This window comes from Psittacula echo, assembly GCF_963264785.1.
Source record: "Psittacula echo genome assembly, chromosome: 2".
Taxonomy (NCBI): domain Eukaryota; kingdom Metazoa; phylum Chordata; class Aves; order Psittaciformes; family Psittacidae; genus Psittacula; species Psittacula echo.
The window spans coordinates 91,361,271-91,369,872 of NC_137737.1; the positions used below are offsets into that span (position 1 = coordinate 91,361,271).

Below are 8,602 nucleotides of genomic sequence, written 5' to 3' on the forward strand. Positions count from 1 at the left end.
ATTATTCATAGTGATAATTAAACTGATGAACTTCACCACAACTCTCACCAATCCTATTTTTTCATCTACAACTAATCTGCACTTGGACCATCTGAAGATTCAGAAGCCTATTGTACTTGTGGGGGGGTTTGTTCATAGGTTGGTTTGTTTTATTGTGGTTTTTTAAGCACCACCTAGCAAAGTTAAGAACTGAGCACATGAAATAACATCCTCTGGTCACCCACTTTTGGCTTGGGTGAGACAACTTTATGCTTGATCTTAGTCCCTGCTCATCCTGGCCACTCTAGTTAAACTCATTTTAGAACACTGCTGTGGAGACATCTGATTAAGACCAGTACTAGATACCTCTCTCTAAGGAAGTCTACGGTTACTTCATTGATTTTTTGTTTTGCTTTTCAGCCAGCTTCTCCATTCAGATATGTAATAAGCTCTTCTAAATCTCTCTCTACACGTGGGCAGTTGATTAAAACCCATTCTCAATATTCCCATCCCCTGGTTTGTTCTTTAAGGAGCCTTCAAAAAAAAAAAAAAAACCAACAAAAAAACCATCCCAAAATTCATTTCCCTGTCCATGGAAGAATCCTGGCATTACCCCTTTTAGTTTTCAGTGCAATTCTGGTTATCATTGACAATTTACACTAAAGCATTGCTAGCATACAGAATGCAGGCTTAAATGGCATGGAAAAAGAAAAGATATTAATGACCCATAGCTACAGAAAAGTAAACAGGTTCAGATTCAAGTTCTTCAGGCTCTGCTGGCCTTCATCATGTTGGGCCTGTACAATGAGGCTAGTACTCCTGTTTCCTGTAGAACTACTTAATGCGAGACATCTATGCACTGTGATACTATCATAATTCCAGTGGCTGACAGGAAGCACCAGCTGAAGTTCTGGAGTCTACTCTGATGCACTGCAAAAAAATAAAAGTCAAAGAATACAATATATCCTCCCTCTCACTTGTCCGTAACAAGTTTTCACAGGCAAGTTGGCTGTTGAATATCATCCTGATTCAATTGTTCCACATAACTGGGCTGACAAATTTTGTCATATGACTTCACTTACATGTCAGGAATTCCCTTACATGAAGGGATACTGGAACTTGACATGAAAAAAGTACCGCACCCCGTTACAAAGAAACACTACTACAAAAAAAATTGTAAGAGTTTCTCTATAGTAAGAAATCTCACCAAGAGAAAAAAAAAAAATATCCTAGAGATTCTATCACTCACACATCTTAACCAATATTAGCACTACTGAAAATAAAGTAGACTTCCCAAAACATTTACAGTATTACACTGGCTTGCAATTTACAGGACAACATTTTAAAAAGCAAGATGAGCATTATGGAACCAAGAGCAGTTCACACGTTCTGCCTCCAAAGGATGCTAATGCTCTTTCAGCTAGACAGCAGAACACTGAACTGGCTTATCTTTTGGGTAAGTTTTCTAACAGAATAAAGCTTCTGAAAGTTGATACCAGCATGGCACAAGAGAAAAAAAAAAGGCATGAAACACTTCCCTCCTTAACTAGGAATGAATTTCACAGCAGCTGTACATCAGCTGGTCCCACAGTCTGAACCTCCACAGCAGCAAACTGCTGCTGCTTTATACCATTCTTCTCCAGCAGTAAAACTTGTCACAGGAGAACAAACAAAGTGTCTTGGAGACATTGAAGGTTATGCAGAATAGCAGCCTACAACATAAATTGTGCTCAACGTCCCTACCTGTATATCTTTCAAATGCTAGAAAACATCTGATAATGAAGGAAAAATACACAAGCTGAAACTATCAATGAAAGTTGCTGTGGTCATTAAACACTGATTCCAGTGAAAAGATGTCATTACAAAGCTCTGACTATTGAGGGTAACTTTTTAATTCCACAGAAATGAAGCTGACTACACCAACACCAAAACCAAATACCTCGAATTAAAAAAAAACCCAACAAACCTGGAGTTGTGAAACCACAAGTGCCATACCATAGTTATCTACCACTTAAAGGTACAAGAGAACAAGAAAAAAAAGTCATGGATTTTTTTTTTCCTGATTGAAAATGAAACCCCGGATCACAGAAGCAAGAGCGGTAACTGATAGCAGGAGGCAATCTAGGGAGACCACCCTGCCAAGGGTAACTTCTCTTATCTGACCAGGTCTCCAAGCACATTTGCTTTCACTGACAGCTAAGGTTATCAGCTAAGCATACCTTTTTATGTCGATTTCTCAGTTCCACTGGCCTTTCAAAGAAAGACATGAGGAATGAAAGTCATGTATCCTACAAGAAACTACAAACCAAACTCAGTAACCTGCATAGTCCAGGGCTTTAGAATTCAAGTCAATTCTCTTTAGCGGATTATAACAAGAGACCTTTATGTGAACCTGATGGTAAGAATACCTCAATCAGCTGGGAGTTACTACAACAGTACATGCACTAGATATTTATGTGGTGCTCAAAGTCACAAGCTTCTAATTCAGCTGAAAGTAAACGTCTCTTAAGAACCTTCATATTTCATAGTGCAAAATCATAGTTAAGTAATCAAAAAGTGAATAATAGAGCAGTTAGCCAGCTCTTTAATACATTAGCTAAAAGTATATCAATTCCATTGATTTTTATGATGGGCTGATTTAGCATAATGGATTAAGCTCACTAGAAGGGCTGTAAAGGGGAAAAAATGCTCTGCCAGAATTAGTGGAAGATGGTGTCAAAATGCTTTTATGACAAGTCTACTGTTAAAACATTTTATTTGGGGATGCTAAATTTAGATACGACTGTCAAGAATAGATTTGGTGCTAAAACTTGAGTAAAAGCTACAATTACACCTCTGCAGATGTATCTCACAGATTTCAGTTGTATTTTGCTTTAAAGATTTTGTTTTATTCCTAGCTAAGAAACAGGAAGCTTGGGCTATGAATACATAGTTAAGCTTCAACATGGCAAAAGGTTAACAGCAGGATGCTCCAAGGATCCATAAAGCAAGCAACATTTAAAGGCACTAATTAATGATCTGGAAAGGAAAGTAGAAAAGTTAACAGTTATATAGGTTAGCCAAGTACAGAAGACCAAAAATGTAACCAACTGGGAGCTAATCAACTATGACGTACAGGTGTAATAGTGGCAGATAAATTCAATGCTAATGAAGGCAGAAGAAATGTCACTGAGAGTTAAATGCAGAATTATTAGTATGGTCAGCAACCTTCTAAATTAAGCAGACCTAGTGTAAACGACAAGATTACAAGCATCTTTGTGGAACTCAAGGAAGATCTCTGTTCAGTATGAGAACATAGCTGTTGAAAATTAAAAGTATCAAGATTCAAAAGCAGCAGTGGCAAGCACTAGCAAAAATGTATCTTCATACTAAAACTAGTGCTTAGTTCTCAATCATTACCTGCAAAAGGTTGCTACAATATTAGATTAAGTGAAGAATTAGAAATTAATAATGTTAATACAAAGAATCACAAAGCAAAACTGAAAAAATACACAGTTATGGACTAAAAAATGTAAACAGAAGGGAAATAGTTTACACTCAGAAATTAAGATGCTGCTCACTGAAAGGGGCAATAATACTGTTCAAAGGTACACTCTTTTGATACAATGCATATGCAAGGTAATCTCTAGTGCATCTTTATAATAAAGAATCTGCTAACAGCCAAAGAAGGACAGAAAACTGGACTGTGAAGATGAATGTCACATTTAAGGATCCAGGCCCACTTCTATTAAGTATTTGTGTAACTGGTGCAAGCCCCATACCATGTCAGAAGTATTCAACATTGGCCTCCTGTAATACTACTTATATCTGCACGAGCTATTCATCTAAATGAACTCCAAATAAACGTCATTGCCATAATTTCAATGCTAAAATCACAGTGATGGCTGGGGGGGGGGGGAGGTGGGAGGTAGGGGAAGAGAGGAGGGGAAGAAGGGGGGGCCCTAAACCACCACCTTCCAAATAAAATTTAAAAGTCAAGGTCCTGAAGAGCAACACTGGAATGCAAAACACACACTATAACTGACAGACAGCAGTACAGACTTCCAGGCTTTGGTTAATAATTTAAGACAAGTAAAAAGAACTATGAAAAGTCTGAAACTCTCAATAAAGCAATTGGTTTATAAGCATGAAACAGCACCATTCTCAAAAACCCCACTCCAACTGCTAAAAAAGAAGCTATATTTCAATTTGTGGGTCAGTCCTTCTCCTTGTAAGCACTGAAGGCTCCCAATACAGGTCAATGTGCATCTAGAGATGGTTCCTGCTTTTCCACATCAAAGACAATTAAAGAAACGGACTGAGGATGACTGCAGAGACAAAAACCTTCCCATTTCGTCCCTGTGAATCAAACTTTTGTGCCAGGTGGATCATCTGAGACTTAGCATGTGCACTAAAAAAAATAAATCACTGAATATATAAAATGCAAAATCTGTCAAGAAGCTCTTGTCTCTTGAACTAAACATAATGTAAATTGCATTCAAATGATTTAAGTATTTGGAAGTACCCTATTTTTAGATGAGTGTTCCTGGAGCTACTTTTTGTTCTCATCCCAGAGACAAACATCACACCCTTTCTGCAAAGCAGAAAGAAAAACATTTAACAAGTTCACACCTAAGGTACAGCTTATCCACATATATGCAACCAAGAAAGGGCAGGGGGGTACTATTTCATTAAAGCAGCAATCTGGTACTGAAATCTATTCTAAATCACCTCTATTCTTTCTCTGTATAGCTTATTCGTGAACTCGTTTGAACAAATCCACCCTAAAATGATGAGGGAGGAGGAACAAATCATTGTATAAAACTGAAACAGTACCACCTCACCACTAGGCTAGGCAATGATTGTCACATGGCAGCTTTAAACCATTTTCATAACTTTCATTAGTGTCTTTGAATTGCCCTGTTCCCACAGGAATGAGGTACATGAGGAGTAAGGTATCCTCATTCACACAGCTTACAATTCTGAAAAGCCAGGCAGTATCCAATAATAGTCTGAGTGTTATCATTGCCACCTTGATCTCAAGGGTAGCTTGTATGTGGCGTCCTTGACAGGCACCATTCGTACCATTTCCGAGATGACCACGCTGCCACAATCCCCCTATCGCCAACGATTCTGAGTTCCCTCTGATGCACATGCATGCTTTACAGACAAATTAAGCCTGATAAAAAGTGCTGGCACTACCACTTAAAAAAGACCAACATCACAGGACACAGACAAAATTCCAAGTCACAAAAAACGACAAAGCTGGCACTAGAAAGTAAAATGCTTTCTCCAATAAAAGCAATCCTTTGTATTTAGGAGAAAAACGAGTTCTGCGATGTTCCAACAGTTCGGAGCAACATGATCTTCACTGCTTTTGCAAAGGAGCAAAGTTGAGAGCAGCAGTGTATAAAAATACACGGTTAGTTACATAGTTTTGGTTTGCACAGCTGTTGGCTATGTTCATTTACAGTTCATGTAGTGCCAACATCATTTATATAAACAACAGAGGCTGGTTCGCTCCTGCTCATTGCCATAAAAGTTATTTCTCTCAGCAGCTGCTGCACAAAAATCAGTTTCTATTTCAGTATCGCATACTGTTAAGTTTACAAAGCGGCGGGTTCTGGACACCGCTGAAAACAAGTAGGACCTAAAGAAACTTGGCCGTACTTAATAACGAAGGGGAGGGAGGGGGAGATGGACGACATACACTTCTGCTTTCTTAGAGTGCAAGGAGATAGTAACCCTCACTTAACACGGATAAAGTCACATGAAAACTAAGTTGCTTTAGGCAACTACTTGGAACGAAAACCTTAGTTTCCCTGACCCTCTCCAGCTTTATGAATTAAAAGGAAATATAATAAGGATTATCCGGATTCCGGCAGATAAGAGAGAGTCTAAAATATTAAGTGACACATTATGTAATAAACATTAACTGATCGAACTCGATGTGACAGCGGTACAGAGAGGTAGCGCAGCGGATGCTGCCCGGGTACTCCCCCCTGCACACACACACACACGTATACAGAACAGAGGCAAGCTCCTGGAAGCCGCTGCTGACACAGAGCCGCTCCCGACCCCTTGAATCAGCAACAGGACGTTCTCAGCCGGCCGCCCACCCTTCTCCCCGGAGAGGAGCCGGTTGTGCGCGCCCGTGCCCCCGCCCCGCTGGTCGGCTGCCGGAGCAGGCACCGCGGCGGGGCCGCCCCGCTCCCCCAGTCACCCCGCGGGGAGGAAGCGGCGACCGGCCGAGGCGGCGGCTCTCCGGGCGGCGGTGGGAGCGGGGAGAAGCCCAGCACCGCCGCCTGAACTTGGCGCTTCCCCTTCCCTCAGCTCCAGCGCGGGGCGGGGGAAGCGGAACCCGAGGCGCCCAGAGCCCGCACTCACCTCGGCCCTCTCTGTCGCTGCGGGGCGGCCGGACGGCCGTTGTGTGTGTGGTGGGGGGACACCGTGCGGCGCCTGCCCCGCCGCTCCTGCGCCTGTCACCGGGTGCCCGGGGAAGAGAGTCCCGCAAGGTAAATCCTCCGGGCTGCGGCGGGGACGAGCACCAGCCGCGTACTGCCCGCTCGTCGCGGCGGCCGCTGCCTCGCACTAAGTTGAGGCGCGGCCGCCGTTGCCGCTGCGCGGCCGGGCTGCCGGCGGCGGCCGCTACAGCCGCGGGGAACCGGCTCCTCCTCTCGCAGCCTCGCTCCGCAGCCGGGGAAGGAGCGCTGCTGCACCGCCGCCACTGCCGCCCCGGCCCCGCTCTTCCTGCGGCTGCCAGGAGCCGCGCTCAGGGCGCAGCGGTGCGGTCACACGGAGCCCCGCGGGGAAGCCTGCTTCCCCGCCGCCGCCTCCACCGCCTCCTCCTCCTCCCTCAGCGCCCGGGAGCCCTCCGCTGCAGCCCCGCGGCGGCGCCCGCTCCGCATGCCCCGTCACTCCGCGCACCGCCGCTTCTGCTGCTGCTGCTGCCGGCAGCGCCCCCACCCGCGCCCTCCTCAGCGCCTCTCCTCCATCACCGGCGCGGGGGCGTCAGCGGCGGCGGGCGCAGGGAGAGGGGCGGTGACTGCCCGCCCCGGCGCGCACGGGCACGTCCCCCCCCCCTGCCCGCGCCCCGCCCCGCCGCTACCCCGGATGTGTGTGTGTGGTGTGAGGGGAGGGGGGTCCGCACAGCGCCGGGCGGTGTACCCCGGTACGGCACAGCGGTACCCGCTTGGGGGCCGAGGGCTCCTTAAGGCCGGTCCCAGTCAAACACGCGGGTGGAAGCGGCTGTGCCTCCGCCCCCCTTCACACACACACAGTGTGGTGTGGGTGGGGTGTGCGGTGCTCGGCGGCCCGCGGGGACTGCGGTACAGGGTTGTGGGCAGTGAGCAGGTGTGGTGTGCTCCTGTGTCATCCCGGCCGCGCCTGCTCCCGCCGTACCTGGGCCCTAAGAGGAGGTCTGGCCTAGGAGGGTGTGCAGGAGTTGCGCGACTCAATTGACCTTGCTGCGCCTTTCAGTGGGGGCTACCAGCATCAGCCGGTCCCAGCTCCTTGCTGGGGCACGGGTGGCTTTGGCGGAGCTTGTGTGCTGCGCACCATAGTGGACAGAAATGTTGGGTTGGGTTATTGGGCTGTAGCAAGCCCCCACTTAGCAGTGCGGTATGAGTATGGGGCCCACTGCAGCATCAAAATGTTAGACGTGGACAGAGCCTTGAGCCACATGGTCTAGTGTGAGGACTCCCTGCCGGGGGCAAGAGGGGTTGGAACTAGATAATCTTAAGGTCCTTTCCAATCCAAACCATTCTATGATTCTCCGTGCCCTATAACCGTGATTGTGTCCTAAGATCATTTAGTACAGTTAGAAGATCACTTTGTCCCCACCCCCAAAATATATTTTTGACACTTGAATTCTGGGAACTGTTTTATCTTTCCCTAGTCTTATATTCAGCTTTTTAAAGTTTATAGATCAAAGTTTATATTCCCTCTTTTAAAAGTCTAACTAGCAAAATTTCAGTGAAGAAAACACTGCATTTCCTTGATGAGTGAATCTCAAGTCTCTGAAATGATGTGTAACTTTAAAGAGGTATTTGTTTACAGAACCCCAAAACCATGCTGTGCTCATTATAAACATATTTAACACATTCCTTGGCAGAAAACCTATATTCTAAATGGAATTTAAACAGGGAAATGAGAAAAATAGAAAAAGGTGTGCAGACAAAGCTGGGTGAGTGCCGAACACTGTCATGCAGACACCCTACAATCTTACTCATGCTTCCATCTATTTATCTCTTTAACGATCTTTCTGTTCAGACACTGAGTCTAGTCCTTTACCCACCACACACTCGCAGCTGCCACTAGCCCTGTGGTATGTTTGTCTAACCATAAGGCTGATTTTTCACTCTGTTTGACACACACGCAGGTACCATTTGCTCTTGCCTCCCTCGGAACTTAGACTTTTTTTAAGGGCACTCAGTTTTCCCAACCATTCCTTTGGGATACTTTTTCTTCAGACAAAACCAGTGAGCTCAGAATCCCTGTGTGCCCCCACAGATCTGTTGAGGATGTGTACTTAGTTTTCTAGGTAGAGCGCATACAGAATCCTGTTACTCCATACATTTTGATGTACGCATAGTCTGACAGCCCTATACTTGCCTACTTTTGCAAACATTAAAGAAGCTGTTTC

The 8,602-nt window shown here is 45.4% G+C and overlaps 1 protein-coding gene across 2 annotated transcripts in view; it reads right to left on the reverse strand.

Annotated features, from left to right (window-relative positions):
- GALNT1 (polypeptide N-acetylgalactosaminyltransferase 1) overlaps nucleotides 1-6,761 on the reverse strand; it is an 87,697-nt gene extending 80,936 nt beyond the window's left edge. For both annotated transcript variants that reach the window (XM_080611387.1, XM_080611388.1), the window contains exon 1: nucleotides 6,346-6,761. The gene's annotated coding sequence lies outside the window, so the exon portion shown is untranslated. The remainder of the gene's footprint in view (nucleotides 1-6,345) is intronic.
- Between the last annotated feature and the right edge of the window lie 1,841 nt (nucleotides 6,762-8,602).